The sequence below is a fragment of the Mobula hypostoma genome, chromosome 24 (genome assembly GCF_963921235.1).
Source record: "Mobula hypostoma chromosome 24, sMobHyp1.1, whole genome shotgun sequence".
Classification (NCBI taxonomy): Eukaryota; Metazoa; Chordata; class Chondrichthyes; order Myliobatiformes; family Myliobatidae; genus Mobula; species Mobula hypostoma.
Genome location: NC_086120.1, coordinates 40518880 through 40529936, shown reverse-complemented (window position 1 = coordinate 40529936; position 11057 = coordinate 40518880). Strand labels below are relative to the sequence as shown.

The window sequence follows — 11057 nt, the reverse complement described above, 5'->3', positions numbered from 1 at the left end:
GAAAAAGTTTTTCCTCAACTCTGTTCTAAATGGTCTACCCCTTATTCTTAAACTGTGGCCTCTGGTTCTAGACTCCCCCAACATCGGGAACATGTTTCCTGCCTCTAGCATGTCCAATCCCTTAATAATCTTGTATGTTTCAATCAGATCCGCTCTCATCCTTCTAAAGTCCAGTGTATACCATGGGGTGTCCAGGAGGTGTAGCACCTCTGGTGAAGGGGCTTGTCATGTCCTATCGGGGGCAGCTCACTCACCTTTGGTCCCCACAGGACACACAGCTCTCACCTGTATCTCCAAGTAGCCGTCTGTGCACGACAGCCGCCACACTCTGGTACACCATTTCACCAGGTGGGCTAGTCCAGGTGAGGGTAGCTGGTGGGTGTCATACCCCGGTGACGTAGGGACCTGGCTGTCCTCGCATGTGAAGTCAGTTCCAGCGGTCAGGGCTGATGAGATCAACAGTGAGGTCCAACAGCCAGGAAGGTGGTTCTGCAACTGTCTGAGGAGAGCGAAGGGCACGACAAGCAGCAGAAGAAGTCATGGTCATCCACTGCAATCAAGGAAGACCTCAATTGTGGTCATTACTTGTACCACTGGACCTGGACTTCCAAGGTCAAGGGAGTGGAACTGTCCCAGTACAATACCTTTCCCACTTTAAAAACTTCCCGACACAGTTCTCCTGTCATTGTTGGAGACGCCGGAGAATTTACTGTGGCTAGATAAGTGACATATATTTTAAGAAAAGGGAACTTTTAATCTTTGCATGCTGAAGAAATCTAGATGTTATGCTGCACCTAACTTTTGCCCAGACCATTCTGAAATTCACCAGCACTTGAGTTACGTTTTTCAGGCAGAACTATGGTTTCCAGTCAAATCAGCTTAAATGAGTTCTTGCTGCATTTTCCTGTCAGGTATAAAATGTTTCATTGACTCTAAACACTTTGAAAAACCACCTCAAACTTCCTCATGAACTAAATATTTCAAGACATGCATGTGGTTATTCTGCCAACCGAGAAGCTTATTCTGAAATCAGCTTTTCTTCATATTCGAGAAGGGAAGCACACATTCTGGTCTCAGTGTTTGACGTCAATTGGACGCTTATCTGAAAAGTTTCTTTTATGTTTCGATTTCTTAATGCTGGGCTGAAGATATCGTGTGATTAATGTGGCTTTTCTGCATGCGCCATTAAGCTCATTTAGAGGTAAATATAAATTTTCAATAGGGTGCCCGGATGTGTTTATTGGTCAGTGTTTATGCACTGATCCTATCTGTCTCAGTATTAGTCAACAAGACAATGTTGGGATCAAAGTCAGAATGAAATTGTTTGGTTCCTGTAAAAAAAGTTCTGATAACACGTAGGCTTTCTGCAAAGCTGCACTGCGAGCTGAATTTTGTGTTTTGCATTTTGTTTACCTTTTATCTGCCTTTTTTATGTATCAGACCAAAGAACTTCCTATTGAGAAGCAGCAACACAATGTTAGGGCGTTTCACAGAGAGCCAGGCGAAAATGGTGGAAAGTTAAGGGAGGAGATGTTGAGAGGAGTGGGTGAGAATAAGGCCAGTAGCTTTGAACTGAAATTATATTAATCAGGCTTTGAAAGAAAGGACAACAAAATGGATTCAAGTATTGGGGTTTGAAGGGATGATTTAATGTATCTTAAGAACTTTGCCTGGTGTGAGATTGGTTGATACAATGTCTTCTGATCCCTCTACTCCTCGTTCCTTCTCCTCACTTCTTCCTTAATCTCAACCACAAACAGAGATGAGGAGGAATTTCTTTAGACAGAGGGTGGTGAATCTGTGGAATTCATTGCCACAGACGGCCGTGGAGGCCGAGTCATTGGGTATATTTAAAGTGGAGGTTGATATGTTCTTGATTAGTCAGGGCATCAAGAATTACGGGGAGAGGGCAGGTGAGTAGGGATGTGAAGGGAAATAAATCAGCCATGATTGAATGGCAGAGCAGATTCAATGTCCTGAACTGCCTAATTCTGATCCTCTGTCTTATGGACTAATGGTCTTATTTCTTCTTCCTGGTCCTGCTTCCGTGCTTCTTCGCTTCTTCTTGTTCCTTGTTGCTGGCCAAGAGGTCATTAAGGGGTACTTGCTGTGGGCAGGATGCAGAAGACAGTGATAAATGATAGGTGGGATTACAAAGCTCCTCTGGAACAGGCTCTTGTTGGTCACTCTACCTCTCTCCTTCATGACTTTGTCTGTGGAAGTTTGGTCCTCACAGCAACCTAGTTTGCAATGCTGCATAGATTCCTGACCAGATTTACTCACACTAGCTTTAGCATGATGAAGCGGCCTTCATTGCTAATTAGAGGGCAACAGACACACAAGTAACACACATAACATGCTGGAGGAACTCAGCAGATCCTGATAAAGGGTCTCAGCCTTTCCATAGATGCTGCCTGGCCTGCTGACTTCCTCCATCATTTTTGCGTGTGTAACTCTGGATTTCCAGCATCTGCCAAATCTCTTATGTTTAACAGAAGCACAAGGAATTCAATGCGAAATCTTGAGCTAAGTTGCTTTTCTGTTGCCAGTGTGTTACTTGATCCAAGCAGTGGGCGATGACTGCCAGCTCCAAGTGGCCGTGGGTTTCCTGCCTGCCATATTAAGAACTTTGCAGGCAGGCTAATACCTCGAGGTAGGGCACTATGCAGAGTGTAACCAGATCACAAGGTCCACACTGTACTCTCACCTACTACAGATTTAAGCTCAGATACATTGAACTGAAAGTGCTGCTGTGGTATTCGCCTTTGACCTACAGAAGCAGTAAGTCCACAAGGGCAGAATTAGGCCATTTGGCCCATTGAGTCTGCACTGCCATTCAATTATGGCTGATTTATTTTCTCTCTCAACCCCATTCTCCTGCCTTTTCCCCATAAACTTTGATGCCTTTACTGATTAAGAACCTATTAACCTCCACTTTAAATGTACCAAATGACTTGGCCTCCACAGCCGTCTGTGGCAATAAATTCCACAGGTTCACTACTCTCCAGCTGAAAAAATTCCTCCTCATCTCTGTTCTAAAGAGACATACTTGCATTCTAAGGCTGTGCCCTCTGATCCTAGATTCTGCCACTATAGGAAACATCCTCACCACATCCATTCTATTTAGGTCTTTCAATATTCGATAGGTTTCAATGAGATGCCCACTCATTCTTCTAAATTCCAGCAAGTAAGGCCCCAAGGCATCAACTCTCCTCATAAGTTAATTCTTTTATTCCCAGGATCATTCTCATAAACCTCCCCTGGACCTTCTCCAATGCAGCACATCCAGTGTGAGGCCAAAACTGCTCACAATACTTAAAGTTTGATCTACTAAATGCTTTTTAAAGCCTCAGCATTACATCCTTGCTTTTATGTTCTCATTCGTTCATTATGTGCCATGTCATTTGATGTGGGCGATCATGGTCATTTTCTACAGAAGTGGTTTGCCATTGCTGTCTTCGGGCAGTGTCCTAACAAGATGGGTGACCCCAGCCATTATCAATACTCTTCTGAGATTGTCTGCCTGATGTCAGTGGTCTCATAACCAGGACTTGTGATATGCACCAGTTGCTCATACGACCATCCATCACCTGCTCCCTTTTTTAACCATGCAACCAGTCTTAATGTTGATATTGATCAACATGGGCTGTTTTGTCTTTATTGTTATCTTTATCCAATTTAACCAGACGGACACCTCTTGCGACCATTGCAAGTGTTAATAACGGCCGTAATCTTTCCCTCCAATCTCTATTGATCAGCACTAGGGTTGGGTGTGCTTGGCAAATTACGATCATTCTTTCAGAGTAGGATGGAATGTTGGCCATCATGTCATGAGAAATTAGGTCAGACAAAAGATTAGGAATCCTACTCCAAAGGGATTATAATACGAGGACTTATATTTTATAAACTAATCTGAAATTATGTTTCCCACTGAAATCAGTAACGTGAGGATTAATCACTGAGTATTAGCACTGGGGAGAGAAGAACTTCAGACTAATTCCACCATGTAAATCCAGCCCTTTGAAGCAAACAAGAAGTAACATTGTGCTGTTAAATTTCAGATACCGTTTACTGGCCTTATTGACTCGTGTGCTTCTGTGGCTGTGAAACTAGATCTGGAGATGTTGGTTATCAGGTGGGCTTGTGGCAGGTGTGATTACTGACTTCACTTCCCCTGGGACAAAGTAAGGGAAATATTAGCCAGTGCTTTTGTTAATCTGAGTTCAGTGTGATAAACCTTTGATTTATGGCATGAACATTGATTTCTCTAACTTCTGGTAATCTCTCCCCTCTCCTCCTTCTCTCTTTATTCAATTCTCCATTCTGGCTCCCCTCGTACCTCTATTCAACTTCCCGTCACGTCCCTGTGGTGTCCCTCTTCCTTCCCTTTCAACCATGGTCCACTCTCTTCTCCTATCAGATCTTTTCTTCAGCCCTTTATCTTTTCCACCTATCACTTCCTGGCTTATTTCTTCATTCCCTTCCCCCCAACCCACTTACTACAATTGCCCCTCACCTGGTTTCATACGTCACCTGACAGCTTGTACTCCTTCCCCTCCCCCACATTCGTATTGTGGCTTCTTCCCTCTTCCTTTCCGGTTCTGATGAAACGTTAATTTTGGTCTCCATATTGTCTGAGGGAAGTGAAGGCACTGGAGAGAGTTTGGAGAAGGGCTTGAGACTCATTCCAAATCTGCAGGGTATGAGCTATGAAGAAGGATTGAAATAACTAACTCTTTTTAGCCTAAGAAGATGTCAAATGAGAGGAAACATAGAAGTGTTCAAAATCATTAAGAGCATAAGTATGATAGATGCCAGCTGCTACAAAGTTAGTCCATCAACAAGGATACGGGATCATTGATGGAGACTGGTTAAGGGGAGATTTCAGACTAACATCAGGAAGTATTTCTTCACACAGCGAGTTGTGGATGCATGGAACAAACTACCTAGTTGTGTAGTTGGGAGTAATACCTTAGAGACTTACAAATCTAAACGCAATAGTTGTTTCAACATACCATGTGAACAGGAAGTTGGCAAGCTTCATTGGGCCAAATAGCCTGATCTTGTCAAAAACTTTCTAATTTTTCTAATGTCTAAGCCCGAAATATTGACTAACACTGAGATCCTCCAGCATTTTGGTGTTGTTCTGGATTTCCTGCATCTACAGAGTCTCTTGTGTTTATTGAATGCATTCAGACAGCACTGCTTTAAGAGCTAAAAGCATGGAGACAAATCACACAGTCTTGCTTAATGTGGTGTGTCAAACTCCTCACAGTAAGCATTTTGAATTGGGCAAAAATTCAAATGTGATGTCACATCAATACACGTTATGTCATGCAAGGGATGAACCTGAGCACATTTTTCTTCAAAGATAAAGCAGAGCAGATGGAGAAAACCTGAAATAAAAACAGAAATTGCTGGAAATACTCAACAGGTCATCCAGCATCTGTAGACAGTGAAACATGTTAACATTTTAAGACTGATGATTCTTCATGGGGAAAGTAAGAGATAATACAAGTTTGCAGAGAAAGGCAATGTTTTTCCTTGTCTCCTTCTTCAGAGTCTAACATCTCTCAGTTCTGATGAACTACCATTGACCTGAAAAATGGACTCCGCTTTTTCTCCACAGCTGCTGCCTGATCTGCTGAGTATCTATGGCAGTTTGCTTTTCCTATCACAAAACTAAAACGCTTTACAGAAAAATTAATTTTCAAAAGGCAATGCCTCAAAAAGATGGCATTCAACATTGACAGCCATCAACCAGGGCATGCCCTCTTCTCATTACTACCATTAGAGGGGAAGTACAGGAGGCTGAAGACACTCAACATTTCAGGAACAACTTCTTCTCCTCCACCATCTGATTTCTAAATGGAGAATGAACCCATGAAGAGTACCTCACAATTTTTGCTTTCTTTTGGTACTACTTATCATGTGGAGAAGGCAGCAGAATGGGGTTGAGAGGGATAATAAATTAGCCATGATGGAATGGTGGAGCAGGCTTGATGGGCTGAATGGCCTAATTTTTCTCCTATGCTTATGGTCTTATTTTATGTATAACAATAGGAGATATATATATATATAAATACTGTTCAAAATTCTTAAGCACATATATGCAGCTAGGGTTCTTAAGACCTTTGCACAGTACTGTATCTGTCAATGTGGAGTGGAGAGCTAATTTGCAAACCTGGCAGGAGCAAAGGATTTTGAGAGTGGCAAGGGTGGAGAGCCGCTGGAGGGGTGTGGGAAAGAATGTCAGGGGCGAGGGGTGGCGTGGGTGCAGATAGCAAGCAAGGTCATTTGATTCCAAACAATTGGTTTATTGATCATTACAGAATGTCTCTCTGGTGTTTTCCACTCCCTCCCCTCTCCCTTCCCCTTTTTCCAACAATGATTCCCCTCTCCCTGCCCTCTTCCCACTCTCAGTCTACAATAGAGACCCATATCAGAATCAGGGTTATCATCAGTCACATACATCATGAAATGAGTTTTTTTTTGTGGCATTAGTACAGTGCAATACATAAAATTACTACAGTACTGTGCAAAAGTCTTGGGCACCATAGCTATTTATATGTGCTAAAGACATTTGCACAGTACTGTGTATATATATATAGTATACACAGTATACTTATTGTAATTTGCAGCGTACTGCTGACACAAAACTGCAAACTTCATGACATATGTCAGTGATAATAAATGTGATTCTGATTCTAATATTCATACATTCCTTAAATTTGAAGGCTCCTGAAATAAAACAAAGAAGAATAAACTTGTATTTCTTGTGAGCTTATAAATGATCTCACTCCTGACCCCGAGGTAGGCTGGTAAGGGACCCACTAATTTCCCTGTGCTAGACTTGCGATTCGAGGCTTGCTTAGCAGCTGTTACAAGGACGGGCTTCTTGCTATTAAGTGCTGGATGCTGTCTCACCCTGCATCAATCTTCCACTACCCCACTCATCAGGAACTCTGAAAGAATTTCTCAGTCCCTGCACAAGTCACAGACCTGCAGAGGCCTGACACTGACATGTCTTTCACAGGTGGGGCAGGAATGTTTCCAGCACTTGCCAGTTTAATACAGCTTGTTTTCCTTCCCCTATTGTCAGGACAGGAAAGAACTGTAGCTCTCCGAATAATGATTACTAATCTCTTAATCTTCTTCGCTGCACTTCTCTAAATGGAAGGTCTCTCCAGAGTATATTGCGAAAGAAAGCAAGCAAGGGCAAAAAGTGGAGAATGCTGGGGGAACTCAGCAGGTCAGGCAGCATCTAAGGAGAGGAATAAAATAATGCGGCATGGTAGCGTAGTAGTCAGCACTACAGACAACTCAGGTTCAATTCCCGCCACTGCCTGTTCTCCCATGTAAGTGTGGATTTCCTTGTACAGTCCAAAGACATACTAGCTGGAAGATTAATTGGTCATTGTAAAAATTATTCGGTGATTAGGCTAGGATTACATCGGAGGGTTGCTGGCTGTCATAGCTTGAAAGGTTGGAAGGGCCTATTCTGCGCAGTATCTCAGTACAATAAAATAAGTGAAATAAACTATTGACGTTTCAGGCAAGACCCAAAAAGTTACAGGTCACAGTATTATCAGAAGAGATCTTAACGTGCTGTATTTTAGCTGAGAGGCGTAACCTTTTTACACTAGAGCACCATAATGTGCATGCATGTCAAAATTGTTGGCTGAAGTTGGCTTTAAAACCTGCTCCAGATTTGTTGATCTCAGGCAAAGTCAAGGAGCAGCAGGAAGGATGGGGGTAGCGGCCGTGTGTGGGGAGGGTGACATCTGCAGAAGAACATCCGTCAGCATTCCTGCTGCTCGTTGACTCCAGTTGGGAGAGCGTGGATGCCAGGTAAAGACGGCATCAATCTTAGTTGTGATGGCCCTCGTGGTTAAACAGCCTGTCAGCACTTGGTGAAGGATTGCTGGACGTGAACGGTAACTAAGAGCTTCTGACTCCAGGGGAACTGTGCATGTTGCTGCTTTCAGCAAAGTCGGGATGAAAGAGGAAACTGAGAGAAAAGAAAATGGAATAAAAATTCAATTGGAAAATTAAATTGATTTATTTTTCAGGAGCAAATCCTGATAAGGACCTTTACCTGATTGCTTCATGCAATCCCAGTAATTTGATTGGGCACTTCTGGGCATAAGTTAACCTGTAAAATGATGTTACACCTCACTGTCCAATGAGCAACTGAGGAATTTAGGCTATGTTGCTTATAGAACATAGACCACATTAAAGGCACATTGGCCCATGATGTTATTCTTTTAACTCTTCCCTCCCACAAAGCCATCCATTTTTATTTCATTTGTGTGCTTACCTAAGAGTCTTTTAAATGCCCTAATCTATCTGCCACTACCGTCACTTGGACGGCGGGATGGAGATATGTCTCTACCAGAGAAGGTGTAAGGCGCTCCTTCCCTCTGCTAGACTGCAGGTTACGCTTGGGTAAGGTGTAACACCTACTTAACACCCCCCACCACCCCCATCAAGATAACGTGAAGCCATGGGAGGAGGTGGTAGATGGTCGTATGAGCAGCTGGTGCAGATCATAAGTCCAGGTTATGCGACCAATAACACCAGGTAGACAACCTCTGAAGAGTCTTGATAATGGCTGGGGTCACCCATCTTGTAATGGCAAACCACTTAGAAAAATTTGCCAAGAACAATCATGATCATGAAAAGACCATGCTCACCCATGTCACAATGAATGAACTACCATCACTCCTGGCAGCGTGTTGTGTTCCATTCTGTGGAAGAAAGCTACCTCTGACATCGGCCCTATACTTTCCTCCAATCACCTTTCAAATATGTCCTCTTGTACTAGCCGTTGCCACCTTGGGGAAAAAAAAAGTGCTGGCTATCCGTCCTGTCTATGCCTGTTTCCATCTTATACACCTCCATCTTGGTAGCAACCATCATCAGTCCCTCTTGAGTCAACTAGCTCTTTCCACAGAGAGAGCCTGTGGTATGTCGAATACCAGGTCAACGAGTAGTCTCTGGAGTACTGCAAGTCTGTGTCTTCGCTGTTGCTTTGCTGCATGCTTGTGTGCTCGGTGGTGGGTGCTAAGGCTTTTTTTTGTTGGTGGGGGGAGGGGAGGAATCGTTGCTCGCTGCCACTTACGCATGGGATGGAGGGGAGCCGGGGGGTTGGGGGGGATCTTTGGGGTTCTAACATTTAATTGTCATTCGTTCTTTGGGGGCACTCCTCTGTTTTCGTGGATGGTTGCGAAGAAAAAGCATTTCAGGATGTATATTGTATACATTCCTCTGACATTTAATGTACCTTTGAAACCAATGGAAGGCCTATGATATGCCACCCTAATGTCACCTATTCAGCAGGAGATATCATTCCTTGGTTTCAACACACTTTCTGGGCATGTGGAGACCTGTTTCTGACAAGTCTTTCATAAGTACAGTACTGTGCAGAAGTCTTAGGCACATATATATATGTAGTTAAGGTGCCCAAGACCTTTGCACCATACTGTCGTAATTTCATGTATTTCACTGTACTGCTGCACTAAATAAAACAAATTTCATGACATATGTGAGTGATGATAAACCTGATTCTGATATGAGTCTCTATCGTGGAGTGAGAGTGGGAAGGGGGCAGGGAGCAGGGAGAGGGGGATCATGGTTGGGAAAAGGGGAAGGGAGCGGGGGGGGGAGCGGGAAGAACCAGAGAGACATTCTGTAATGATCAATAAACCAATAGTTTGGAAATAAATGACCTGCCCTGGTGTCTCAGGACTGGGTGTGTCTGCATCCATGCCACACCCCGCCCCGGCACTTTTCTACCACCTGTCCCACAACCCTCCTGCGTATATATATCTGTATGTCTGTGCTTAAGGCTTTGCACAGTACTATACTTCAGGAAGGTCACGTCAGGTAACTATGCACTTACCTTCTACACTTCAGACTCCACCTTCACAGTGTGCTGACTATCACTCACCACCTCATATCTCCACGCTAATGATATCACCATCAACTGATTATTCCATTCAACAACCCCTCCCATCCTCTGCCTCTGCCACAAACCTGGGTCCCCCAGACATCCTGGCTTGCTGACCTTGCCATCAGATACAGATTGGCTTATTAGTTTATTGACTAAAACTTCACACCACTTTTAACAGTTTCTTCCCCAAGGCAGTTAATTTGATTAACCACTCTAGTTAGCACCCCACCACTCCCTCTATCTATTAACTCCCTCACTGCACTGCACTGTAAACACTTTAATCTACTTTTAATAATACATTTAATGAAACACGAACAGTGTATGCTTTGTCCCAATACCAATATCTACAACTGGTATCAATCCAAAGGCACTACACGGTAGCATTAAACATTCAGGCCCTAACAACAATATTTATGTAAATCTTCAGAAAGCCACAATACTAAACACTCTAGAATAGTTCAGAAGTTTCTAGCAATTGAGAAATGAATGTGCTTCTCTATGCCTGTCTCAAGCTTTACCAGCTTGAGCTGAGGAATAAAAAATAAATTTCCCATAACAATAATTTTTCCCTTTCCCCCTCCCCTCTTCTTCTACTTCCCATTCTGGCCTCGTACCTCTTCTCACCTGCCTATCACGCTCCCCCTGGCTCCCCTCCTCCTTCCCTTTCTCCACTCTCATCTCCTATCAGATTCCTCCTTCACCAGCCCTTTACCTTTCCCACCCACCTGGCTTCACCTATCGCTTTCTAGTGAGCCTCCTTCCCCTTCCTCCCCCACCCACTTTTTTTATTCTGGAGTCTTTCCCCTTCTTTTCCAAACCTGAAGAAGAGTCTTGGCCCAAAACGTCGACTGTTTACTCTTTTCCATATATGCTGCCTGACCGGCCGAGTTCCTCCAGCACTTCATGTGGGTTGCTCTGGATTTCCAGCATCTGCAGAATCTCTTGGGTTTATTCTTGAATAATATGAAATACAATGTTGGAAAGTGTATGGTTATGCACTTTGGCAGAAGAAATAAATGGGCTGATTATTATTTAAATGGGGAAGGAATTCAAAGTTCTGAGATGCAACGGGACTTGGAAGTCATCGTACAGGATACCCTTA

General features: G+C 43.4%; 1 long non-coding RNA gene across 1 annotated transcript in view; it reads left to right on the top strand.

Moving 5' to 3' along the window:
- The first annotated feature begins 1126 nt into the window (after window positions 1-1126).
- The window catches only part of LOC134337297 (uncharacterized), a 56158-nt gene continuing 46227 nt past the window's right edge, over window positions 1127-11057 (top strand). Inside the window, exon 1 of the long non-coding RNA XR_010015961.1 lies at window positions 1127-1201. This is a non-coding gene — a long non-coding RNA (uncharacterized LOC134337297). The remainder of the gene's footprint in view (window positions 1202-11057) is intronic.